Raw genomic sequence first — 27480 nt, 5'->3', positions numbered from 1 at the left:
TGGGGACTAATTCAGAAATGTTCTTCATATTCTGTGTTAAGACATTTTTCCCTCCCCTCAGCTCCAGATTCCTACTCTAAATGTTAAAGAAGAAACCTTAAACTCATCTGAATTACAAGAAAAACTGTCAGCCTCCCTCAAAATGGGGGAAGAAAGTACTTCTAAAATGCTTATGCATTATATAACACGTACCCATATATCATTTATATGGACATTAGCAACTTGTGTTATTTCCTCATTTTGGAGGTGATGCATTAAAAGTGAAAATGCCACTGCTGCCACTTTCTTCTTACATAAAGCAGATTTGTGTCCACAGTGCCTGTGTGCAAATCCTTCTCCATGATTTTTAAAAAGCTGATTGAATGCTATTCCAATAGCTTGGGAAGTGTGGCCAAACAGATAAATAAAGATGGCATATAAGGAGCCTGGTGGGCACCAGTGCCAATTTCATGCCCATGCTCTGCCTTGATTAAAGCAGAGATGTTTGCATATGTCTTGTATCTCAAGGCATTTTGATGCACATCCCCTCCTGCTGAGCCAGCAAAGCTCCTCTCACACCTATTGCTTTTACATAGCAGATGCACATTAATGGAAGCAGTCAGAGCATGCATCTACCTGGTTCATGATTTGTACGTCTCTAGAGTTATCCTTAAAATGCAGACAAAGTTTAAAAAGAAATAGAAGAGAGTTGCAGAAAATCCAGATTAATAGTTGACAGTTGAAATAGTTTATCCTCTTACACAGGGGTATTAATTACTAAGTGTGTCTTCAGTCTCATTTGCAGGGTTTCCCTTTCACTATCTGAAAGGGAAAACAGTAGATTAATGAGAGAGGCTGGGAAGGTGCCACCTTGTAAGGAGCTGCATGGAAATGTGCCACTTAAAAGGCACAAACAAGTTTTATTGCGACTGCCAAACCCAGGAACCATGTAACATCCTACTATGGAATATACTGTAACGAAATCAACAATGTGCTCACATTTATCGTGTTGTTGTGTTTTGTTTTCAGAACTCCATATGTAGGAAAACATTTTGAATTTTCTGCCAAAGATTTCCAAATTAACATCCAAAGGAATTTTTTTTTCCTTTTTGTACTGTCTCTGGGTTATACGGGTGCTGTGAGGCTGCTCAGCCCATGCTTTAGAGATTTCTGCATAAATGCCATTAATACAGTGCAGGAGAGGATGATAGATATGAGGCTTATAGAAATGAAGCTAATACTGAGACTTACTGTTTTTATTTCCTTGTGCTTTTGCATTTAAATTTCATAGCACTGAAACTCTTGATGGGCATAGTGTGGATGGAAGTGGTAGAACTGGAAGATCTTGGTGGTCTTTTCCAACCTTTCTGATTCTTTGACTCTGTGACTCCAGGGAGGACAAAACACCATTCCTGTTCACAACGAAGGAGCCACAGCCCATGACCTCCAATGGCAAGGCTTTGCCACCACTCTGCCACCACCACGGGGCACAGAGTGCAATGAGCGGCACTGAGCTGAGCAGTGAGGAGGAGATGGCTGCACACCTAGCGTGGAAGCTTTGACTTTATGGTAAGTCAGATCTCTTAATATTGTTTTACTGTATTTTTTTGAGCTTCATATTTAATTCAGGTCAAATCTGATCTACTAAACAGCGCTGTTCTGTAGCGCACACACCAGATACACGAGGTGCTGTTTTAGCACAGCCCTGACCTAGTTACTTCACGCAATGTTGTTTAAAAGCAAAAATTGAAATCCCTTATCTAAACAAAAATGAGCCTTTGTTCTCCTGCTTATTGTGGCATTTTGCATGCATTTGGTTTCAAAGGCTGATAACGTTTACTATTCTGAATCTTTTGTGGGCACCATAAGGGCTTTTCCGTTTTGGTAACCAACCCAACAGCATACTGGAGAAATGAATGTCTGCCATTTGAGATATATGGAGCCACCTTGACAAATCTGATGGCTGAAACTACTTTTTATTATTATTTATTAATATTTATCAACAAGAGTTGGTAAATATTAATGAAACATTAAAAATAGCTACATGTGTTTAAAGAATTACTCTGTTTTTGTTACTGCTATCAGAAACAAAAGATGAGTTACTGGCAGGAAAGAACAGGAAAACCAAAAACTGAAATGTTGAGATGTTTGAAGGACTCTTAGAATACAGATGTGCTTCTCTAATCTTTCTAAAATGGTTCCACATTCTCACATGAGTCTCTTCATATATAAGTCTCTCTCTCTCTCTATATATATATGCATTTAAAAGGATTGTGAATATGAGAGGAAAAGAGAAATTAGGCTGTGAAAAAAAAATGTAAATTTAAATTTCAATATACATTCTGATTTTTAAAAGTAGACCTAGAAATCCATAGAACAGCTACAGGGATTTTCCAAGTTTGTAATCAAACATGTTTTTCATTAATATTTTTTCATTATGTTTGATTTTAGAAATCTTAATGGGTTCTGATGATTGTTATTAAAATGGGAAAAGTGACTGTAAAATGCAAGCCATGCAAAATGAAAGAGAACATTCTGTCTTCAACCCCCCCGCCTTAGCTATCAAGAAAATTAATGTTTAATTAAAAACCTGATTTTAGAGAAATAGTTGTTTTTTTTTTTGTTATAAAAAGATGATGACAAATTGTGAAATAGCTGTGCTACAAGGCAGTTATTAGGCAAATTTCACCAAGATGGCTAGGCAGTGCTTGTTACTGACTTGGCAGGGAAAATGCTAATATCCTAATGGATTGATTTAAGAAGTGCCAGGTAATTTGTAACACTTCAAGGAAGTCCAGTGATTGCATTTACAAGGAATGGAAATGGGAGCTGGAATGAATTGCTAAGGCCAAGGGAATAAAGATTCGGTCATTCTTGTGCGGTTAGTCACTGGGATTCTGCAGTCATCACAGAAGCATCTGTTGCTTAGCAGGACATCAGGGTGCACCACTTTCCAATATTTCCAGTCTGTGGTCTCTGTTTGGACAGGCTGTTTCCCATCTTGTTTTCTCATTGTGCTTCTTTCCTCCATTCGTGTCTTCCTCTTTTTCCTGCTTCTTTTTGATACCACTGGAAACATAACACTTATTACTCCCACATATCAAATTCTCAAAAGTGAAACCAGACCATGCTTCCATCCCCTTTTATCTAGTGTTTAGTCTGTTGGGCTTTTGAAAGCATTGATCACTGTTAGACATAAAGACTGCTGAGGACCTCGTCAGACAGCATGGTTCAGATGTGTACAGGATCAGACGTGCCATGGTGGTGGAACAGCTGTTTCAGAAGTAAAAGTGAGAAAAATAGCTGGCACTGCATGATCCAGGTCATGCAAGGTTACTTGTATGATACCAGTCAACTTTTGCATACTTATCTGCTTTCCAAAATTGCATGTAGTAGGAATAGAACATAAGAGATTGCTGCTTCTGCTGGTTGGACTGAAACCAGTGTTTACAAAGCTGTTGTCAGTGGAGAGACATCAAAACCTTGCCTTGGGTGATACACCACAATTCCCAGTCCCCTGTTGTTCCCAGGAACAGCAGCAAAATGTGGCTGTGGCCTTCCCTCTTATTCCTAGCCACAAGCTCCATCAATCTGATGTCACGGATGGTATTGGAGCTTGGAGAGTTCTCTGAAACTTCATCCCTTCCTGAGCTTTCTTCATGAACATCAACTGGAGAAGAGTGAAGCATTGCCTGTGAGTGTTTCATCATTTGAAAGGCTGAACAACTGTTTCCAATTCCTTGCTATACCAGTGTCTTCTCAGTGAAGACTTTATTCCCTCTCCTTTTGAACAAAGCTGAGTGGACCCTCTGAATCTAATTTTATTTAAATTTGAGTGGAAGCCAGGTTGTCTTAACTGCTTTTCCCTGTCTTTCTGCTCATTCTTCCTACTTGAAGGCACGTCTGTCTTGGATGTGGATATAAAGAGTAAGGGCAGACTTGTTAGGTTGCTGTCATTGAGATTCTCCTTTGGCTTCTAGTATTTGTGGCTAATACTTAGAAATTAGTCAAGTTGGATTTTTTCACTTCATGTACGATTATGGTAGGCATAATTCTGCTGTCACTCATGCAAGAATAAATGCTGAAACTAATGGAGATACATGAAAGTAAAACTGATCTAAATGAGAAGAGAATCAGGCCCCCTACGGATATGAGATCAAATTACTACCACACTTTATTTACACTGAAACTCCTTCATACCACTCAATCACACACAAAATGATTTGAAATTGGTGGAACAGTGATATCTACTCACTTTAAGACGCTGTTGTTCTCGCAGAGCAGTGGTAAAGTCTCTAATGTATGTGTGAATAAAATTCCCTCTAAAGAAAGGAGAGAAAGGCAGCAAGTCCTGGCACCAGCACAGCCCTCCTTGCCATTGGGTACATGGCTTTGGACCCCACTGCTCCTTTCTGCATCAGAGAGGGCACCAGTACTCTGAAGGCTGGGTACTGCTCAACACATGGGGAAGCAACAGTAATTTTGCTTCTTTGCTTCTTGGCCCCTTGGGAACTTCTGCTCAGAAGACTTTTATTTTGGTCATATTATCAGTCTTGCCGCAGCACAGATGTGCGCAGTTGTCTCTGGGAAGGCTTACTCAGGGAGATCGCATTTCTAATCTGTTTGCTAATAAGTGCGTAATGGGAGGCAGAATATTTCTTTCTCGTGTTGAAGAGTCTCCAGTTAAATAATTAATTGATATTGAAGTGGGTCCAATTTATACTGGATTAAGCAATAGTGAAATGTCTTCCCTCGAGTGGAGAGCAGCACATTGTGCGCATCTATAACCATCTTGTAGCATTCACTGAAGGCAGGAGGAATACTGCATGATTAGAGTGCATCTAAAATACAGAATAAAGGCACCAGAATCGATCTGCCACCTTCATCACAGGATCAGTTGTTGCCAAATAGGATTTGCTGGGTCTGCTCAGAGCTAGCACAATTGGATGGGGCAGGGAGGAAGCTCTTAGCAGAGCACTGGGAGTCTCAGCCGGAATGAGCATCTGCTCCCCGGTTGCTCTTGTGATTCTTCTTGGCAAGGAACTACATAATCAGCTTTCTGGTAAATTCTTCCAAATCCTTCTTTGCTTTGATTCTGTGTAGAAAACTACATAACTCTCAGATAACATGTATTGCTATGATGAGTCCTGAAATTTGATGTTAAATGAAATGTCAGATAATGAAACTGTAAATCCTGTCTTCTTAAAAGTGACTGAATGAACTGCTGAAAATAACCCATCATCTTCTTGAGGAGCAGCCAGGTTAGATGATGATAATGGTATTTCCCAAACGGACAGTGACATTGATGTTTTATATGTGATATACTGAGACCCCATCTCTGACCTGTATGCAAGATGAGGAATGAAATGGTTTTCAGTAATAACAGGAAATCTGATGATATATTTAAGATGCTTATTGTTGGCCTATCACCTTATGGAGCCTTTCTAACCCCAGGGGATCACCAGATAGATGTCTACGATGCACATACATCATTGGCTGGGAAATATGATGCAGCTCCCTATCACTTATTTACTGAGAGAGCAACTTTTTCTGTACTTCTTCAATAACGTGTCTGAAAATGCTGTCGTTTTTAACACTGCAAATCAATGTTGCTTAAGTATGAGAGGGACACTGAAAAAATTTAAATTGGTTAACAGCATGAAAATCTGAACATTTAAAGCATAATTAGCTGGTAGTATTTTAACAAACTCTCTAAAGAATATGTAGAAAAAACAGCTTGTTTACTGAGCTCAGCATTAAAAGCTATGCTGTAATTTATTATCTGAAAATGTGGTACTGCATACCCCTAATTTTATAATCTGTTGACTCAAACCACAGACTGTCAAACACATTTCAAGATTATCCATGTTTGCATGTCATATTATATTTTTTGGGGAACGCAGCTTCTATTTATTCTTAACTCTGCTGATGATTTTCTCAGATTTCTGCCATATGCTGCACGTCACAGGTGAGTATTTTACTGTCTTAAAATTTGACAGCTGTATCCAGTTTAATAGTTCTGTCATCTCAGCATTGCCATTAGCACTGAATTACAACAGAGGATATTTAAACGTTGGATTAGAGTGTCACATATTTGTCAAATAACAAACAACAAGGGTAGACATTGTGAAAGGAGTCAATGAAACTGTAAAAACATCAGTCACTCAACAAAGGTATAAAAACTGAGTCAAGAGACTATCTAAACAAAGTTTGCTCAATGTTTATTTGTTACACTGCAGTTTTATGCATCTATCTTGCTATGGACTTTATGCATAATAAACACACACTGGCCAAATTCCTGTCAGTTGAAAAAGGCACATAGACAATATATTTAATGAACAGTTTGAAGTTTACAGAAAGAGGAGGATTTATAGGCCTGAATTCAGAAAGGATGGGGATACGGTCTTGGGCATAAGTGCATATTATCTTGCTTTCCAGGGTGGTTTATGCAGAATAGAGGCAAGATGCAGTACTGTAAAATGTTAATAATGTTCAGCTCTTTTGAAACCTCATTCTGGTCCTGCTGAAAGTAAGCACTCACCCTCGATCAGCAGAAAAAATAAGAGGTTAGCTAGATAAATACAATGAAAAACACAGCCTGTTAAGCATCAAAGTCAAATAAATAGTGAAATGATAGCAGTCATTCAATTTCATCTGCTTCCTGCTATAATATCATCAGCCCAACAAAGCACTGAAACACAGGTGCAATGTAAATGCTCTTAAAAAAGGGATTATTCACGTGCTTGAAATTATATACTTTATTACATCTGAACCACAGCTCTAATGTCCATCAGGCATTAGGAGGCAGTGCTTATCCTGTTTATTTTCACACTATGATTTTTAACTGACCCTGAAAGTTTAACTCCTGCATTTTTTCTCATGGAAGCAGTTCCTCTGACACGTTCCAGTTACTCAGTTGGACTCGATGATCCCTGTGGGTCCTTTCCAGCTTGGGATATTCTATGATTCTATTATTTGCTCTGCCTTTACTAGAAACAGTTTTTTTGCTATTGCTCCCAAACCTGCTATGCAAGGATTGGCCTCTTCATTCTTGGCACTGCTGTGCTGATTGGAAAACTTACAGCAAATGGCAAAATCTTGCACATGGTATTTATCTAATCAGCTTCAAGGAGACTCTTCGCTAACTTTGCCGATGAAAACCAGATACTAGCTTAGTCTTCAGGTTCTGTAGTAATAATATATAGTATTTACAAATCAAGTGATGCATAAAGCAATTCTTCACCACCTGCCAACCGATGCCCAGACAGACCCTGCGTAGTGATTGATTTCTCCAACCAATCCCCCTATCTTTTTTTTATGATGTCATATCATAGGGAATATCCCTTTGGCCAGACTGGGGCAGCTGTCCTGGTTCTGTCCCCTCCCAGCTCCTAATGCCCAGCACCCCTCACTGGCAGGATGAGAAACTGAAATGTTTTTGGCTTTGTGCTCAGCAGCAACTAAAGCATCCGTGCGTTATCAACACTATTCTTCTCCTGAAGCCAAAACTCCAAAACACAGCATCATACCAAACACTATGAAGATGATCAACTCTGTCCCCGATGAAAGGAGGACAGAAACAGAAAGCACAAATCAGTGCTCTGTGTCACTCCAGGCCTCCTATCTTCTGGGCACTTTTGGTACATATGCGATGAGGTTATCAACCTCAAAATTCAATCTGAAGCCAGTTGATGTTTTATGAGTCAGAGCTGGAGCTGGCAGCACGGTGGGACAATATATTTCCAATTAGCAAATATTTTAGTGTGTGCTGGCATATCCTTCAGTCAGTAGCTCTCCCAGCCCTTCTTGTTTACTTTGTTGAGGATTGTTCTTGTGAGGTTTCTCTGAACAGATTTCACTGCTGGCAGGCAGGTGATGGAAAAGCAGCTTCTGTCCATTTTTAAGCCTCAATGACATAGGTACTCACCAACATTGCAGCTCCCAGGCAATGGGCTCTCCTCTCCTCTCCAAGTCTCCAGTATCCAGGCTAACACAGGGAAAAATTCTGAGCAAGTGGGATGGCCAAGTCTTCACAGATAAGGAATTGTGTGGGAGCAATAAGGAATTGTCTGAGCAAGTGGGATATGTGTGTGAATCTCCTGAAAAAATTTTGTATTTGCTCATCATTTTTTGAAGCATTCAGTAAAGTGAAAATTTTTTGTGAAGCAAATCCAATTCCGAATAGTTCACAGAGAATAATAAATCTGTGAACTCCAACAAACCAATCCATATTTAGGAGGAAATAACCAACTTGCAATCTTGAGTTATATGATATGCCACTTCCTATAAGCTCTGTGATAAAATGAAAAGAAAAATGCTTTTGTTTTCTGAGCTCCTCTATTTACAAAGTGCAACTGTTAATCAACTATTAATCAAAAGATGGATGGGACAGAGGCCTTCATCCCTGAGTTACATTTCCTGGATGTGGCTCCAATGGGAGCTCCAAAATCACAGCAGAAGCACTGGGACTTTTCCTTGTGGAGAAAAAAAAAAGCTTTGGCTTTGTTAATATGAGAAAATTTTTCTTTGGCCACTTTTGCATTTGAGCATCTCTGGCATAATAGGAGACACTGTTCGGTCTTGCATTTTTATTTCATGTTTTTCCTCATATGACACTCTTTCCAGCTCATTTTTCTGTTTAATTTTTAAGCTGCTGCTTTTGCTTTAGCAGGAGAATCTGAACACTTTATTGATTAAGCTGCCTGTTTTTCAGTTTCATCATATCCTTCATTTGAATGTGTATCTGTTTTGCTGAATCAGCTGTGTATTGAAATGCTTGAGGATTCAACTACTGTTTGAGCTGCATCTTTGGTTTAATCCTCTTGTGCTTTTTTGCTTACTCAGCTGGCTACTAAACCAAGTAATTTTGGGGGTGGAGGGATTGCACTGCCAATTTCATTTCTGATTGGGAAAAATATACTATAAAATGAGTTCCAGTCATTCATGACTGCAACTATATATTGTCTAAATGAACTGCCTTTTAAACACTGAAAAAAAGAACCCTTTTATTATTATTTATCTTTTTATTATTACTTATTGTTTGCTCTTTTACTCTTTCCTTTATTTGCAGTGTTGAATGTAAGAAACACTTGGAGAGTTCCCAACCTGGAAGACAAACATAAATGATTGGGAGCACAATCTGAAGCCAAGTGTGTGAGGTGATTCAGTTTAAAATTTAAGATCTGTTCATTTGCTCTTTAGCATCTGTGAAGCCTGGAAAGCGAAGTACACAGCCTAGCAAATGGAGCACAGGTTGAGATTCAGCTGCATCTCAAGCAGGCACTAGATTGCTATGACAGCAGCTCCTCTCAGAAGTGAGACTCGGATCACAGATAACTATTTTCACATTATGGATATCCCAAGCTCTAAGGGGTGCTGCGTTGTGCAGTCCCAGTCCTAACACTGACTATAGAAACCATGGCTCTCTCTATCCAATTCCTGCTTTTGGTATTGAGCTCCTGATCAAGACCATAGAAATGCTGCAGAAGTTGTATCTGGCCCAAGACTAATTAGTTTACCTCTTGGAACAGACTGCACATTGTAGCACACAAACAGGCAACTGATACCACTGACCTTGGTGAGGAGAGTGAGGTCCATTGCCAGCAAAGATATGATTCTGCAGCTCAAACATCTGCCTTAGAATCCTTCCTTCTTCCTCATCCTCTTTCATCATCAAGCAAAACCTGGAAGCACCTGAAATCAGCACTGGCTTCTGCAAGTCTTTGATGTAGATGCCAATCTGTGTACCCTCTGGGATTTCTATATGGAACATACTGATTCACAACTGTTCACCTTGAACTGGATGCAAGGCGCCATCAGAACAGAATTGGAAGCTTCACTCCTAAAGCTGCTTTGATGTTTAACTGTGTTCAGTTCACCTAGAAAGCACACTGAAGAGCTGCCAAAAGCAGACCAACTGCCAGCCAGACTGCCTGGCTGGCAAAGCCTCTCCTCCTTCTCTGCCTTTCCTGCTGCCTGCAGCCCAGGAGTGACCTGATGTGTCTTGGCCATGCAGCACACAAAACAGAGGCAGAAAATCCAGCATCCAAATAGGGATTCCAGTAACTGGCTAAATCTGCTTGGTGAGCTGGCTGCCAGCCAACACACTCATGGCTATCTGTATCTGGATTGTCCTGACAGTGCTCCTTCACAGCAGGACCAGAGACTTGCAAGAGTATTTTTAACTTACTTTGCTGCCCCTTTCTCCTCTATGGAGAGGGAAGACCCTAAAAACTTGCAGGGGCTTTCTCACTGACATTAAAATAGCCCCCAACATATCTACTCCCTGTGGAGTCAGAAGAGGTTTGTGCAACTTGGTTGCTTTAGTTGTCATGCATTGTGGCTAGCAGAAATTCATGTCACTCCATTCTCTTTTTCTCACTTACGCCTCTTTCTCCTTTCCCTTTCCCCTTTCTCTTACGCCACCCCCCCCCCTCCCCCCTTTTTTTTTCCCCCTAAGCCAGTATCATAGTTCAGGTCTCTGAGAAGCTCTGTAAGACCTTCCTTGTCCTCACGAGATTTCTGATTATCACCTTTCATTACAGGATTTTTTTGCTGCTGAGTAATTTACTCGTGATATTTGGAAAATGGACGCAATAAGGAAGTTAGTGATAAATCTCCTGTTTTCTCTGTAGCAATTAGCAATACTGTTAGTAGTTAAAAAAAAAAAAAAAAAGATACCTGAGGGGTTCCCATACAAAGCTTTTCACAAACTCCATATACAGTGCTAAATAGGCTCCTGTGCAGGCAGAGGACTGCAGTGGCATTTCAGTGAGATTTATCTCAGTGGCTACATCTGCCTCTTCTGTTCAAGTGGTTGCAAATCTGTGAAGCAATTACGTGAAATGCTGTGACCCTCTTCATCTGGGACCTGCAAAAGGCTGTCGTTTAACAGGGAAATTAAACTCAAAACAATGCAAAAAATAAAAAAAAAAAAAATAAATAAAAATCAGCCTTTGGAGAACGAGGCAAAATTGCAGTGAGATTTAACTAAAAGGAAATCTAGTGAGCCAGTAAGCAGAATGTCCATAACTGACTGCTGCTTATTGTGCCCCTGCTTTAGAACCCAGCTCTTCACACCCTTAATGTCAGCAGGAAGATCCCCAGCAGTTCTTTACCTTCATACTCCTTTTAAAAAATATGGTATCATCTTTTTGTACCAACATTTCTATTCAATAGATAGATTTATGTTACCTCAATCCTTTCACTGAAAAAACAAAAATCCCACAAACTTGGGAGAGGCATGGGACAGGAGAAAGTTCTCTGCACTAAGAATGCAAAGACTATGGAAGAAAAAACACTGTTTTTCTGTCCCTGCACTGGAAGTGTCCCCAGAAGTGGTTTTGCCTTTTATTAGCAGCCCACAGAGATTAGAGCAGCCAGAGCTGTTTGCAGTCAGCCCTCTGAGACCTTTACTCCCTTGAGCTGAGCTGCAACCAGCATCTAGCTCTGATGTATCCTTGGTTGACTGAAATGACATTGAAGTGAAGGACTTTTTAATTTTCTCTCACCTTTTTTTTTTTTTCCTCCCTCTCTTTTTCAGTCTATTTAATAGTGATGTGCATTAGAAAGCCTCTGATGTAAAGGAGAGGGGGGCTCAAATGGTATCAGTGCTATCAATTTGTCTGTAACCAGTTCTTAAAGTGGGGCTTTACAGTAAGCCAGCCTGGAGCTAAGCGACTGCCATCATCAGGCTCAATTCTGCAACACAAAATATGGGAGGGATGATTGCAGCTGCTCTGTGAGCCCTGGAAATGCTGCTGAGAGCTGCAGCGGTTCCCTGCTGCAGGCACTGTGCCAGAGAGGCATCCCAAGTGTTTGTAGCTTTCACAGAAGGCTTTTTTGTGAGAAATTTCCTATGGAGTACTGGAATTTTCTAGATCAAAACTTTTTTGGGGGAATGAAATCTGTAGGGAAAGGCTATAATTGTAGCTCATGAGCTGGCACTTCATTCAAAGCCAAGAGAGATAAGAAAAACATCAATGCAAAAGCACCTGAGTAAGTTTGGAATGGCCTTGGCAAATTAAAACTATTAAGTATTTCCAGGAGACTTCTGCAGATCTCCTTCCAGCTGTATCCACAGTCCCATTGGAGGAGCAATTAAAACTCAGGTGGGTTATTGTTCAGGGTCTCTGAAAATGTTTTTTTATTCCTAGGGCTAAACGAGATAGCTAAGAAAAAAGGAAAACCTGAATGAAAACAGTACTTAAAATTTGAGCCGAACCCAACGCAATCTGTGAGATAATAGATAGGAGCACAGTATTGAATCAAATTAACTCTCAGTAGCCAGCAGTCTTTGCCATGTGGATAAGTATTTAAAATCTGAGTAGCAAATGGTGTTCTGCCTGCTTCACTATTTTTTACACCTGATAGCTGTACAGCACATTCTCTTTTCTCACCAGGAAGGAAAATACTGATATACCAGGTAGGGGATGCTGTCTTTATCTGAACCACTCAGATACAGGAGAATTTCATTCATTTTTGATGAAAGCATTCTTCCTGTGCTTCATCTTTGTAAACAATTGTTCACAAACGTGCATGCTGCCAAAAAGCAAGGACATTAATAAGGTGTGCTTGTGAAGTGAAGGCTGTTTCTCTCTGGTAGGAGATGGCCTATGAATTCCTGGTAGAGAAGTGTGACTGTGCCCTGGAGAGGGGTACGCTCCCATCTGCAGCCTACAGACTGTTGAGTGGGCATGACTGGTCCAACTATTTATGTAAAGAGAAATAAACATTGGCTAACTAATGGTAGAATTCATGGTTTTCATATGTTGAACAGAACCCTTCAGTTTAACGGACAGGTTCTGTTATAGCTTGCGTTGTGGGGGAGAAACCAATGCTCCAGTGAGCTGCATGTTATGGAGCTCTAAAACCTCACTGTCTTCACAGGTCCCAGTGCTATCTGAGCATGCTGCAGTCCATAGGAGCTGGAACCTTTGATGTCTGGAGGCCCACAGGGCAGCAGACCAGTACCTAGTTTTGCTTGTGCTGCTGCATGCCATTGTTATTCCTTCAGCCAGTATTGGCTCACACAGCGCAGTGTTTTAGTCCTGCTATTAAATAGAGTCCAAATGCCTGAACAGGAGAGGGAGGCAGGGGACAAACAGCACTGCACAGAAGCAGGCAAATCATTCAGCCTACATGCTGCCCACGCACACTGCTGCTGGGGATTTACCATTTGAATGAGTTCCTGGGCACGACTGAGATCTGATTTCCATTCAGCACAGTGGGAAAGCACAAGAATAAAAACATGCAAGGAGAAGAAAGAGAGAAGAAATGTCTCCCACAGCCACACATCCCTGCCTCTCCACCTGCAGCTGTTAGAGGCAGAGCTCTCTATGAGAGGTGGGCTTTGGGGTGACCTTCTTTTGCTGCTCAGCTTGAGCCTTAACAGCAGCACCAGAAGCCACCACTTGTCATGGTGAAGAGCTCACCTCTGCAGCAGGTGAGGCTTAAGCTCCTGAGTTTCACTGTGCATTCCCTTCTCTTCTCCCTCCCATTGCATATGTCCCCCCTTCCTAGAAATGCCTCACTTGAGGTGTGAGTCTTTAATAATGATAGAATAAATAAGAATAAAGCTCCCTACCAACCATCAGTTGTCTCCTTCCACGACCAGGATGGATGTAGGCTAGACTTTTTGCAGCCCTTTGGGATCAAAGAGAAAGATTTATGATTAGTCTTACTACAATAAATTCAAAGACAAGAATATGGGCAAAAAAAAATTATCCATCAACAGCCCCCTTTTTTGAGGTCTATCTGCTTAATGGCTGAGATGAGTGAGCTGGATCCTCCCTCTTCCATACAAGCAGCCTACAGCTACTGCTGAGGGTGTTGCTGATGCCTCATGGTGCTTCTATGCACAGTATTTTGCACATAGATGGTGGCAATGTTACGCTTACACACAAGGGAGAGTGCAAGGCATGTGTACGTAATTCAGGGTCAGGATTGTTATTCCTAGCTGGGTATTTTTCTGCAGACACTTCACTCTTATAGAGGAATAAATGTCACAGCATCATTACAGTTTTGCATCCTTGTTTTTCCTGTGGAACTGTTAGATTTGCCAAGTATGCAAAAAAAAAAATCCAATCCTCCCTTCTCTTTAGCGTATATCTGACATGAAATGACTCCCACATCTATGTATTTCACTAATGGTCTCATAGTTATAATTAGCCAATATTTTTGTGTCCAAAACCTGGAAACCTTAATCAGCTCACACACTGCTTTTCATCCCTAAGGTCTGTATGGACTTCCAAGGTATATGACAGGTAATGAAGTGAAGGAAGCCTATTTTCAGAGTATCAAAACTGTTAAATAGAGGTTAACACCTGCACTTGAGGATTTTCTATCAGAAAAGGGTGGAATTGCTGTCTTTTAGAAAAATAATTCCTTACTGAGTCAGAGAGAAACGGTAAGTTCAGCTAACAAAATGAAATGGACCAAGTCTGCAACCTGACTGGTGTGCCAACTTCTTTACCAGAGAAAACGCACAAAACGTATAAAAGCTGGAATCAAGTTCCTACCTAACCTCTAAACCTGCCCTTCAGGTGCCGCCAGCTCAAAAAAGCCTGCTTGTGAACCCAAAGGAGACCCTTGCTACAACTGCCTATAAAAGGAGAACGTGGTGAGTTTCTGAGCAGACAACTCAGAGACACGCAACTGGGAGACTGACAGACCTGAGGGTTACGCTGCCATCCAAAGGATGCTGTCAGGGTGGAGAAATGGGCTTTGAAAAGAACCTCCTGAAGTACAGCAAAGAGAGTTGCAAAGTCCTGTACCCAGGAAGGAACTACCCAAAGCATCAGCACAAGCTGGGAGGGGCACTTGAATGGAAAGTACTTCAGAGCCCTGATGGCCACCACGTTGCTCCAAAGAAGCCTAACAGTATTCTGGGCTGCAATAGGCAAAGTATAGCCAGCAGATAGAGAGAGGTGGTACTTCCCCTCTGCTCAGCACTGGTGGGGAGACACCATGTGTCCACTGGTGGGTCCTCCTGTACAGGAGTCCTTGACACACTCAAGAGAGTCCAAATGGAGGGCTATTAAAGCAATGAAGGGATTGGAGCACCTCTGCCTTATGGAGAGGCTGAGAGAAGCAGAGCATCTCTCAGAGATCCCCTGAGCCTGGAGAAGGCTCAGAGGGATCTCTTCCATGTCCATAAATATCCAAAGGGAGGTGCAGAGAGGACACAGCCAGGCTCCTTGCAGCTCTGCCCAGTGCCAGGAGCAGAGGCACTGGGCACAACCCGGAGCACAGCAGCTCCCTCTGCCCATCAGGCAGCACTGCTGTGCTGTGCGGTGCTGGAGCCCTGGCACAGGCTGCCCAGAGGCTGTGGGGTCTCCTCCTTGGAGCTCTCCCAAAGCCGCCTGCCTGTGGGGCTGGGCCTTGCTCTTCTGGGGCAGTTCTGGGGCAGTGGGATCCTGTGGTGCCTCCAACCTCAGCCATGCTATGATCCTGTTTTATGTAATAAAACACATCATCACAGAGATGGCGAGAATAAACTGGAAGGTGTCCTGAATGGAGATAAGCTTATTTTGTACCGACATTAATTCTTTGTGAAGTGTGCATGATAATTAATGTTAATCCACAAATAAATTCTTAGAAAATTATCTGTTACATCTGCAGGGTAAAAAGGTCTGAGTTGTAGCACTGACTACTAACAGCATTATGTATGATTTACCAGCAATTGTCAAGTTTCATACCAAAGGTCAGGAATAAATCCTGAGTTTGTAAGCTGCAAGAAAGAAATGTATGAACACTTTAATTTATTGCTCTGTCACTGTTAATTCCATCTGGTATTCACTGTGATAGCATTGCTGCTAATGAATGTATTTGGTAATAATGTGGATGTCATATATATTTATGCTCTAATCTCTTTCAATGGTTCAGCAGACAAAACAAGTTAGGAACTTAGCCATGTTAAATTTTTATAAATTAAGAGGGAAAAGAAATCATATTTTATTTCAAGGAAATACTTAACAAATATGTATCATATTTAACTTCTCTCACTAGGAGCCTGTCCTATCACTGCAGAATTCCTTGTATTTCTAAGGAATAAATGAGGATCAAACCATTCTATTGATATGACTTTTCCTGTTGTTTGATGATAAAAATCATGATCTTAACGCTTTGAGTCCGGCTCAACAGATCTGAGCAGCAGGAGGAAAATAAATGACTACAAGTACACTTCAGAAATCTTAATTATGACCTAAACAACCTTGCATATAAATCACAATGCTGCAATTTCAAAACCTGACAGAATATAATATACACACGCTAATGTAAGCTTGTGTCTCCATCACTTCCCAGAATGGTTCTTGAATCCCCATGAGCTCAGGCAGAGCAGAGGCTGAGTTTCTCTGTGGTGAGGAGGACAGACAGTCATTCTCTCCATGGCTCTCACAGGCCTCTTTTCCACTACTGTCTATTATTTCTGTAATCACTTCATTACAGGCTTTGTGAATTGATTAGGCTTGGAAAGCGCTGCAATGAATAAAAGGAGAGCCTGGCAGCATTTGTATAAATCTGACGGCTATTTCTGAGAGATGTGCTGCCCTCCTCTGCCTTTAGAAGTGGGACTGACTTTAAAAAAAAACAAAAAAAACAAAACAAACATTTGAGGGAGGAAGAGAACTGCTAAACTGTTGTTTTTCAGACTCTTTCTGTGTTTTCTTCTGAAAAGATTACCAGTTTACCACATAGTAGTGTGACACATAGATTAACTTTATGCTTTGATTAGGAAAAAGATTTCCTTTAGGCTTCTCACAATGTATTGACTATTAATTAAGATGGAAAAGTATCTCACTGGCTGAGCAGTGGATGGATTTTGAAATAATTTACAGGTAGATGCTTTCTCCATTTCTATTTGCAACTTTGTGTCACACCAAATTTAATGGATTCATTTAGTGATGATGAAAGGCTTTGGAGCCTTTACAACTGTTAGAATCTGTAATACTTACAGCATACCTACCTAAAAGCTTATGAAATGTCACACTCATCTTTATTGCAGACTGACTCATTGTAAGGGGGTCTTCTGGCTTCCTTTGTTAATACACAAAGAATTCATTTTGGCATCTTCCCTTAGGGATGGTTTCTTTTAAGCTGTGACTGCATTAATAATATCTTACACAGTAACTCTTTCCATCAGGCAGTTGGACTTGATGATCTCCAAAGGACCCTTCCAACTGAACCAATCTAATTCTAATCTGCTACCAACCCATAATCAGTAAAACCATGGAGTAAAGGACAAATTTTCTGTCAACTTTTATGTATGGGATATATTAATTTTTATGGTTTTTACTCCTGAGTTAATTAAATGCCCCTAAATGTGGAAACTTTTTATGGAAATGCCTTTTTAATAACAAAGACCATTCCTGCTGCTCCCAGGGAACTGTGTTACTTCAATAATCTGGTTTCTTTTCTTTTTTTTTTTTTAAAGTGATATATCTTGAGGCTAAAACTGTTGATTTATTAGTAGTACTTCCCTCAGACACAAAAATTCTTTTTCAAGCTGAAGAACAAAAGGTCATCTTGCTTTTTGCAAGTGTACACACTGTATTTTTTGCATGGTTCAGTTTGCTGGTTCTTTAGATCTATCTGCTTTAGGATTAGCGAGTTTACAAACATATCCGGGTTCTGAAAGGTTTTTGTTGGTGGCACTGTTTGAAGTGCTGGAAAAAAAGCTTAGCTGTAGCTTTATAAACAAGGTGTGCTTACATCTGCTAAGAAAAGCACAGACAAACTTGGGATGGAATCACCTACATAATAGTTAAAGCAGGATCATTTCTACAGAGTGAGCTTCTCAAAGAAACCTACTGCCACTTACAATCATCACGCAGTGCTGATGGATGGCTGTGGTTCTGCATGAGCGTTTGATTTACATCAATGCCTGGTTGATGATCTTTCTGAAGTTACCAGAGCAGGCACATTTCCTGTTTGCCTCCTCCACAGCTAACCTCTTCCTAGGCTTTATTTCTTAAATGCTTCTCTAAATCCAAAACATAAAAAGATTTCTGCATTTTTTCCAATGGGAGCACTTCATTTTTTCCTTTCTAGAGACACAAATGCCCAACTCTTTCTGAAGATTGTTAAATATCTGGACCTAGTAGCTCCTTGTGATAATGAGTCCTACAGCTTAATTGGGTTACAAGAAAAATATTGTTCTGTTCAATTGGGGGTTTTTTTGTTTGTTTTTTGTTTTGTTTTGTTTTTCCATTTCAATGATATTTTGTTGTGCAGTAAGTCACCTAAAACACAGCTGTGTTGTGTCACCTAAAACACAATGTAGTGATATCCAGCCTAGGCAGAAGCTACCCCTATGTAGCTAGGAAGTACAGCATGTGCCTAACTTGCTGACTTTGAAGAATGCCTGGAGCTTCTGAGCACTGAGAAGGTAAAGGAAGAAGGAAGAAAAAGGGCTGTACCACTTAAGCTGCACAGAGACATTCCTCCAGGGAGGTTCCGGAGCAGGACAGAAACTCAGAGAGGACAACTTTGCCCTGCTTGCTGAGGAACAAACTTGTCTCCCAAGTTGATAGTCACCCACAGCCGAACCCATGTGGATTCTCACAAGAGGTTCAGAGACAAGATCACCTAAGAAAGTTAAGCTTAAAAACCAGAAGCACTGATGAGTATTTTTGGCATGAACTGAAGAATCCTTTCATTCCAGCTACAACCTATGCCCTGATTCAGCTAAGCAGCTCTCCAGTTTGTTTTTGTTGTTTTTCCCCCTTTCCCACAGCTTTCTTGAACACCACTTCTAGGTGGCTGTTTTCTCCCAGCCTGCTTAAGTTATATTTTGTAATGATAGTTCATAAAAAATTATGGCACGTACTCTTAACTGACGGCAATAGTCTGGGAGCATGCTATCAGTCAGGATACGACTGTACTCTTTTTCATGCTTTTACAATCATGTTTTGGTGTTGGGTTATCGTTTTTCTTATTTTTAGTCTCATTTACAACAAAGTCTTTTGATACTGCTCCAGCAATAGAAAGGAATCATGATAATCAGGTTTTTCAAAATGAAATGGTTTGACTATAGTTTATGATATTCACTGCCCAAGTTGGCTAACATTGGCAGGCAGAGTTTTTTTGGGATGGAGAGAATACTGTGACCCTTACACACTAGTGTGTGACCTGCTAACCTGAGCTCCAGAGAAAAGGTGCTTTTAAGCTGAAGTTGATCCTGTCTGAGCTCTGTTTTTTTTCCACTTGTAACAGTCAGAAAAAACAACACGATAGAATAGCAATACAGGAGGTGTAATGAGAAAGGAACTAGCTCTACAGAAAGGTACTACAAAGGAAAAGTGCTCACCTGCCTCTGAAGATGTAGGTTCACAAAGGAAACTCCACAAGACAGAGACCACCAACATGAGTTCATTCCTAGTAGCACTCAGCCCTTAAATGAGGTCTAAGAGAGGTGCAGCCAGGCTCCACCCCTTCTGGTCACACAGCAGAATTGCCTTCACCTGTGCTCCCAGGGCTGCCTGGGTCCTTTCCCCAGGTGCTCAATCAGTGGTTCAGGCCAGGACTCAACAGTTACCATACTGGTGTTTAGCACTATTAGCTAAATTGTATTTCAAATAAAGCAAGAATCATATCTTAATATATGCTAAAATATCTATTATGTTGAGAAGCTGCTTATTTAGATCTAAAAAATTAATAAAAAAAAAATTAAAAAGGGTTTGAGAAATGTAAGGAAAAGGATGAACGTGATGGTTGGAATATGTTGTAGAAAAAAGAGAGGGGAAATACTTAAGAAAAGCTAGATTTTAACCAGAGCTTAAGTGTTCTCCAAATGCACAGAATTTCCCTGCAACAATCCCTTTTCATCCTCAGGAGAAATGTTGTTCAACAGTGCTCATGAGGAACTTGCACCTGCACTAGCTGAGCTCTGTTTAAGAACTGAAGAGGGGAAAGCGTCTAATTAACAAGTGATGAAACGCTGAGGTGATGAGGAAAGCTATTCTCCCAATGGAGGTTGTTCACTGTCCTGCACATTTGATTTTTCCCCATAGAGATGTCCTCAGCTGCTGTATTAAATTCAAAGACAAAATAAGGTTTCTTCATAAGATTTATCCAGGCTGTATTTTCAAGCATCATACAGCTTGCCAGAATGAATTGTTTTGATGCTGACTTACCTCACCTAGGTTAAAGATATAACAGAGATGTTTCCTTCCCAGCAGTTGGCATCAAAGGGGTTCTAAGGACATTCACTGTGTTTCAAGACCCAAGCAAGTAATAACAACATAATGTGTATATTTTCATACCTCAGAAAGATAATCAGCTTGTATATATCTTCAGGCCAATCATTTTGTACCTTTTATTTTCCTACTTTTTTGAGCCTAAGACTGGCATATGATTTATAAGTTACTCAAAATGAAATTTTTCATCCTCTGTCTTCAGGTTTATAAGTTACTTTTTAGGCATTAGGTAACAAAAAGTGTATGCCATCATGAAAAACACAGCTGTATTTCTTCCATTCTTATTTCTCATGCAGAATGGTTTATACAACAAATAATAAGCTTTTTGTTAACTAACATGACTCATGTCTGGATGATCTTAGCCCTAACCATAATGGCAGAGCTTTTTCTCTGAATCCTCCCCTCATCCTTATATCTTTATTGGACATAAGGAAAAAGTCTCTTAGAGTGAGGGTGGTTAGGTACTGGAACAGGTTGCCTAGACATGTTGTAGAAGCCCCATCCCTGAAGACGCTCAAGGTCAGGCTGGACCAGGCTCTGAGCAACCTGATAGGGCTGTGGATGTCCCTATTCACTGCAGAGAGTTGGACTAGATGACTTGTAAAGGTCCCTTCCAACTCTAAGGAATCTATGGTGATCCTTTCACTCAGAAATCTCTGCAAAGCAGCTGATTCATACTTACATACACAGTAATTCATACTTACATTTTGTTATCAGTAGCCATGCAAGTTCACCTTGTATCTTCTCAATGAGATAAGTGGTGGTATTTTTGTGATCATCACCTCTTGAAGTAGATCTGCCATGATGAATTTCCACCAAAATGGGTGGTATTCATGTAGCCCAACTTTGGGCACATGCTTTACCTGGCTAGGTTGAAGGGTTAGTCTCCATTGGCTTCTTGGAGGTAAGGAACCAAAAATAGTGGTCCAGATATTGCAGAAGCACTTTGACAAGGGACTTGACTTTTATAATTAAATAGTACAGATGTTTGAGGCCATTTCCCCATAAATTAGACAAATCCCTGTAAAGTCAAGGCTGACTATATTTGGTAGCCTGGAATTAATAGTCTGATGTTTCTTTAATATTATTTTCTGAAGACAATTTTTCCATTTGAAAAATACCACAAAGAATTGAGAAGATTTCAACCCACTTTAAGTCTTATCTGATGTCCTTCCACGGGACAACTGTGACATTATCAGAAATGTATAAAAACACCTTGAGAATAAAATCTTTTTCCTGATTGAGTTAAATCTGTACAAAATATTAGAATTTACCTAAGCAAAGTGATTATTTTTTTCCCTTTAAAACATGGAAAACGTCAACATTGCACTGACTGTTTTTCCTTCTATTGTTTAAAATAGTGACTGACCTTTCTTTGGAATGAAAGATCTAAAAATGGCATTCATTGCTAGTGACAGGATGGTGTTTGAGATGCAGGCTCTCACCCAATCAGTTACTCAAATGTAGGAGTAAGCTATTTCTATTGAGCAGTAAGACGGATTAAATACAGAGCGGCATTAAAAAAAGACAGTGAGAGTAATGCACAAGCATCACCATTGCTTCTAGAATGTAATTTTAAGTAAATGACCTTATGTTGCTCACATGCTTGAAAATAAATCTCTGTTCTGCTTGGGTAGTGCTTGTTTTATTTGCAAGCAAATACAAATGAGTTGGATCCTGAATTTTCTTTCTTTTTTTTTTTTTTTAACCATTAAAGATCTTTTCAAGAAGTATAAAAAAAAAGAATAGTAAATAATCTGCCATGAAGAAGTGGTGAGTGCACTGATGCCACCAGGCCAGGAGCAGGCCGTGATGTGGGGATACCAGGATGCCTGAGGCAATCATTAGCCAGGCGGTACTCTTCCTCTTCCCCAGTTTGTCACCACAGAGGCAGACTGAACACCCACCGTGGCCACTGCATTAACCTCTGTTTGCTGTCCTTATTTAGGCAGTGCTTACCACGTCTGTCAGGAAGCCAAAAACTTCATCAAAATTATGATTTGCGCTCCTTATTTCCGCTTTTTTCTTTTTTTGGCAGCAGTTGAAAGACACTCCCTGTTCTGCACACCAACAAACATACTTCTCCCCAGAAAAGCTCATCCAGAAGAGCCTTTCCAGGGCTAAAGTTAAAACAACTATAAGATGACAGTTGACTTAGATAGGATCTGCAGGACATCCTCTGAATATTCTGAGGATGTTCTTCAGAATCTTCATCAATGCTTCTCACTGATGTCCAGAGATGAAACTGGATTTTTTGTGAAAATGCAGTTCTGTGACTATTCACATTTTCTTGCATTTTCGGACTTTACAAAACCTAAACTCCATCTTGTCGTGATTCCCACACGTGAGTGAGTGAGTGAAGATTCAAGCCAAAGGAGACATCAGCCCCTGTAGGATGCAGAAACTGCCATAAACTAGAAGCAAAAAAAAAAAAAACCTTCATTTTTTGTTATCAGGCCATTACTGACTTTGTTCTTCTGGTCAAGGAACAGAAATTGCCATAACCCAGTTTCTCACATTTTTACAAAGAAACACAGAAGTGCTCAGTTTTCAGCAGGTGCAAGGAAGAGGGTGGGTTAAAGGTATTGTAAGTATCATCTGAAGTACAGTGCAAGTTCATCTAACGTGAAGCAGCAGCTTTTATTAGGTTTTGCAGTGAAGACACTTCATAGGAGACAGGAAAAATAAGTGGGAAAATTATGAAGTTTGACAGTGATTAAAAGCATTATCTAACCCCTTCTTTTGGTTCTTAAGAGCCATTAATCACATTGTGTATTTACGTAGTGCTTGGATGTGACCATGAAAAAAATAATGCTCTCTTGAAAAGAACAAGTAAAATTCACAAGCTTAAGGATCATCTCTGAAGGGATCAGTACAGGATGGATGTGGAGCTGTTAGAGAGGGTCCAGAAGAGGCCACTAAGATGATCAGAGGGCTGGAGCACTTCTCCTATGAAGAAGGGTTGAGGGAGTTCAGCCAGAAGAGAAGGCTCCGAGGAGACCTCATTGTGGCCTTCCAGACTTTAAAGCTTACAAGCAGGAGGAGGACCAATTTTTTACATGGTCTGATATTGATAGGACAAGGGGGAATGGCTTTAAATAAAAGAAGGAAGATTTTAGTTAGATGGTAAGAAAAATTTTTTTACTCAGGAGTGGTAAACTGGCTGGGTTTCAGCTTCTGCCCAGCCATAGTGGTGGGCAAATGCCATTATTGTTTCAACTGCAGGCTGCTTCCTTCTCAGAGGAGGAGAGCAGCTTGCCTTTGGCCTTTGCACTGAAGAAAAGTTTTCATAAGAGAAATTAGTTGTTCTGCAAGAGTAATTACCGTACCTTTGCATTTTTGAATGTTTCTATGGCAAAACTTAAGAATGTGAACTGACACTTAAGCCTTGAATTGCCTCGTTTAGCTAACTTGAATTCTGAAATCATATTTTGCTGCTCTTGTCCTCTTTTCAGTTTTTAATTCAGCTGAGACTGCTCAGACATTATGAATTCACATCAAGATGCTTCACAGACTGTCTCTGGGGAAACAGCCTTTTAAAATGGCAGTCTTTTAACAGCATGTTTATGACTCCTTTTTTCAGATTGAATTCATAAAACTTGGAGGGAGATACTACTCCCTTTATGGAGAGGATGAAAGTTTTCATTTCTGCTATCCACCCAATCCACATAAAATACACTTCCAGACTCTTACACAGCTGGACAGAGTCTAAAACATTTATGCCTGGAGTAATATCAACATGATTTTTAATAACGGAGATTAATGGGTCTAAACTTAAAATTTTTAAATTTTACCAGTAGACTTAGACATATGCTTAAAATTAAGTACTTACGTCTGTTCTGCATGGAGGTGCTGATAGGCAAAAGCATATGGAGCAATGAAATATAAAAAGTTGGGTTTGAAAATGAGAGGTAAATCTACATTCTTGCAGGCACAGACATTAGGTGAAGCGTTAAACAGAAACAAGCTCTGATTCTGAAATTCTGAATTGAATTTCAAATATAGGTGCAACGTGGGTTTATCTGAATTCAGGCCTTGACGTTTCTGGTGGAAATAGGCTCATTGGTCAATTGCAGTGCATTGGTGGCCAGTTTTGAACATCAGCTTAAACAGTCACACTTCTAGAAATGAGGAGGAATGTTTACGTGAGCAAATATAAAAAAATATAAAAAAAAAGAAACAGTGTAGTGTGAAATAAAGCCAAATGAAAAATGTACCTCCTCAGCAGTATGGAATACCTGTAGTCTTTTAAGAGTAAAATAAAGTTATAAGAAATAATCTGAAATGGACCAACAATGCCTACCTTCCCATCAGGCCATCCAGTAGTAAGAAGCAGATCTGCACTACGTGTGACCAAACCCCTCCCCATGCCTTAGGGAGACCCACAAGCCCCCCAGATCACAAATTGCTCAGATCCCCTCTATTCTCCTTGCTGGTGCTTGGTGCACTCATTGCAAGAAAGGCCTCAATATGAGTATGTGGCTCATGTCAGAGTTGAGTAGGAACCCCAGGAGGTCAAGAAATACCTAAATTCCTTCCATCCTTCACATGCTTCTTCAGATAAATAACTAGACTTTTCAATTTATAATTTACCTTTTAGATTTATTTTGGCTTTGTCAAACTGCTATTAAAAGACCTCCTGCTCACTACATGCACTGAGTTTAAAAAAAATTGCAAAAGTCTCAGCTGTTAAATAGCAGTGTGTCAATAAAATGATTGCAATGGAGCAGATGGGCTCTCACCACTGTGTGTGTTGGCCCAGGGCTCCTCATAAATATAGAAGAGAGTTTTCAGACATTCCATTGAGTGTATTTATATACTGCCAGTCACTATCTTATCAAGGGCAGCATCATATTACAATCCTTTCCCAGCATGGTTTTTTGGACCATTGAAAATCATTGCTGTGGCACACCAAAAAAGTCACATAAAATATTAAATGGGAAGTAGATGAAATAAATATAGGTCAGTGAACCATCCAGATATGAAACACAGTGAACTCTTCCATATTCCTCCTTCCAAGAGACACAGTAGAAACCTGAGCTTTAGAGGGAATACTTCCAAGTATGACACACTGTAAACAGAAGGGGAACAACAGAAGAGAATAATGTAGGGAAGATAAACTGAAAGTTCCTACTCTTTTATATATGTATGTCTATTAAAAAATCCATGGAAATGAACACATGCCAACCAATTCCTTCCCAGTTGTTTTGCCATTATCTCGCAGGATTAGGGTATTCAGCCAAAAGTGAGGCCACCAGTGCCATAAGAGCTTTGTTCCAGGCACAAACTGCTCTGGCACCCACACTCTTGTCACAGCCCTTTGGGAGGAGTAAAACCTTGAACCTTTCCCCATGACTTATGTCCTTGACAAGCATTCAAACTCAGCCACATGCAGTGCACAGGAAAACCTCCAATATTTTTTTAGAAGAAAAGTGAATACAGCATTACTGATGTACCTGTAACTTGGTGGTCACCTGTTGACATTTCATGATTGATGCAAACTCCACTGACATGGATGGGATTCCTTCTTTGTGATTCAATGAACTTTGCATCAGTTCTGGAGAGGGAAAATGAACAGTTCTTAAGAAAATATACTCTTACTACATAAAAATACCTACTACATAAAAATTCAGGTGAAATCATTTTAAAAGTGCTCTTGTCTCAGGCCTTAATTGCATTTTTTGCAAGGTTCAAAAAAAATTCAAAGACCCTTGGGAAAAAGAAATGTCTTGGACTTTTCTGGAAAAAGAAATTTAAACAAAAGAAAAGATGCCGGTTACTTCTTTGATTCTATTAGATATAAGGTACAAAGACGTGAATTTATCTAAGCTTGCAGTATTTTAAAGATTAATCTGCACTCCTCACTGGCCTGCACATAAGATGTTTCATGTGTGCATGTATGCTTCTTCCAAAATCTGCCCAGCAGCAGAGCAGTGACGTGGTGCTGGAGCTCTGTGCTGATACAGGGATTTTTCTGATCAGTGGTAATATTGGCAGGCCGTGCCATCCTGGAAAGTGTTAGTAATGCAATGGATGGAACAAAATTCCGGTTTGCTTAGAGAGACTCTGTGATTTAGACCATGCCAAATATCAGCCTAGAACAGCACAGCTAGAATTGGAGAATAAAAACCTAAAATGCGGATGAAAGCACTGCCGTTGAAACAACAGATAAGGGTGATTTTGCACTGGAATTATCAATTCACAGCTTTGGATCAGAGTTACTGTTTTCAATAACAATTGTCATGAAGATTTTCCCAGTTCTTCTCTCACAGCAGAATTACCATCTTCGTGGTCAGGACTGAGGGATGACCAATACAAAGGTGTGGTGGCAAGAGCAGGGCATCCTGTGGGGTCTCACAGTTCAGTTCCCTTGGCCCAGGATGCCTGGCCCCTGTGCAGCTGAGAGGCAGGAGATGGGGATGCCTTGATAAATAATGTTAGTTTTTTTGTCTGTTTTGCTTCTGACAGCAAAACAGCTGCTTCTGACACCCAGCTGCAGAGGTTCACCTTCCTACCACACCTCCAAAAGTACCTCTGTCCAGCTCATAGCAAAGTCTAGAAAGGCTCTTCTTATTTACTTGCCCACAAAGTAATTTCTCAAGACTATTAGCTATCCTGTGCTATCTTTGTGTCTGTGTTATGAGTAGGAAAATAAATCCCCTCCTGGGTACAGAAGGATTTTTCAAAAACTCCTGATAACCCTCGTATTTATGAGCATCAAATTCTTTTTGGAACAACAAGACCCAAAAACTACTTTCAATTTTGATGACTGGCATGCATAAAATCTGTGGTCCCTTATCATCCCAGGACTTTACTCCACTGCACCTTCTTCCTAGGGCAAATGTTTATGAAATAAGCTTATCCTTATCTTCTGGAACAGGCAGGCCAGTTATAAGAATCCAGTCCCTTTGCTTCTGATGACATCTTTCTATTGGTCTTAACAGCGAAATTGAACTTCTGAAACTTTATGACCCACTCAGTCATAACATCTCTGAGAATACGTTTAACTTTCCCACTGGTTCCCCACCCAGCATGACTTTACTCTCATTCAGACTGATATTATATACACTTTCCTAAATGGACAATTGACTGCATAAACTCTCTTTAACTTCAGGCCACTTATATTCCAACGGTTGTACTATAAGGATGTGTTCTGGTTTGAGTTTGCTACAGTCCCTTCCTTCTTGATTCTTCTATAGAAGCACAGATGAATTAGTGCACCTACATCTCCCCTCACCACAATTACCTATGACTGAGGAAAAAAAAGATGAAATAAAACCAACACAAATCAAGCAAGGAAACA

The 27480-nt window shown here is 40.3% G+C and overlaps 1 long non-coding RNA gene across 5 annotated transcripts; it reads right to left on the bottom strand.

The window, feature by feature from the left end:
- Positions 1 to 8056: 8056 nt before the first annotated feature.
- On the bottom strand, positions 8057 to 25733 carry LOC128079169 (uncharacterized). Of its 5 annotated transcripts, none has more exons than XR_008206001.1 (4): positions 13565 to 17650; positions 10660 to 10859; positions 9553 to 9662; positions 8057 to 8078 (listed from the first exon to the last, which is right to left on the bottom strand). It is a non-coding gene; the product is annotated as an uncharacterized LOC128079169 (long non-coding RNA). The 5 variants fall into 5 exon arrangements; XR_008206002.1 differs by adding an exon at positions 25634 to 25733 and having other exon boundaries at positions 8065 to 9662; positions 13565 to 13623; XR_008206000.1 differs by adding an exon at positions 19289 to 20525 and having other exon boundaries at positions 8065 to 9662; positions 13565 to 13623.
- Between the last annotated feature and the right edge of the window lie 1747 nt (positions 25734 to 27480).

This window comes from Tympanuchus pallidicinctus, unplaced genomic scaffold (genome assembly GCF_026119805.1).
Source record: "Tympanuchus pallidicinctus isolate F22 unplaced genomic scaffold, pur_lepc_1.0 scaffold18, whole genome shotgun sequence".
In the NCBI taxonomy this organism is placed as follows: domain Eukaryota; kingdom Metazoa; phylum Chordata; class Aves; order Galliformes; family Phasianidae; genus Tympanuchus; species Tympanuchus pallidicinctus.
The sequence above is the reverse complement of the archived record's forward strand: the minus strand, read 5'-3'. Positions and strand labels throughout refer to the sequence as shown.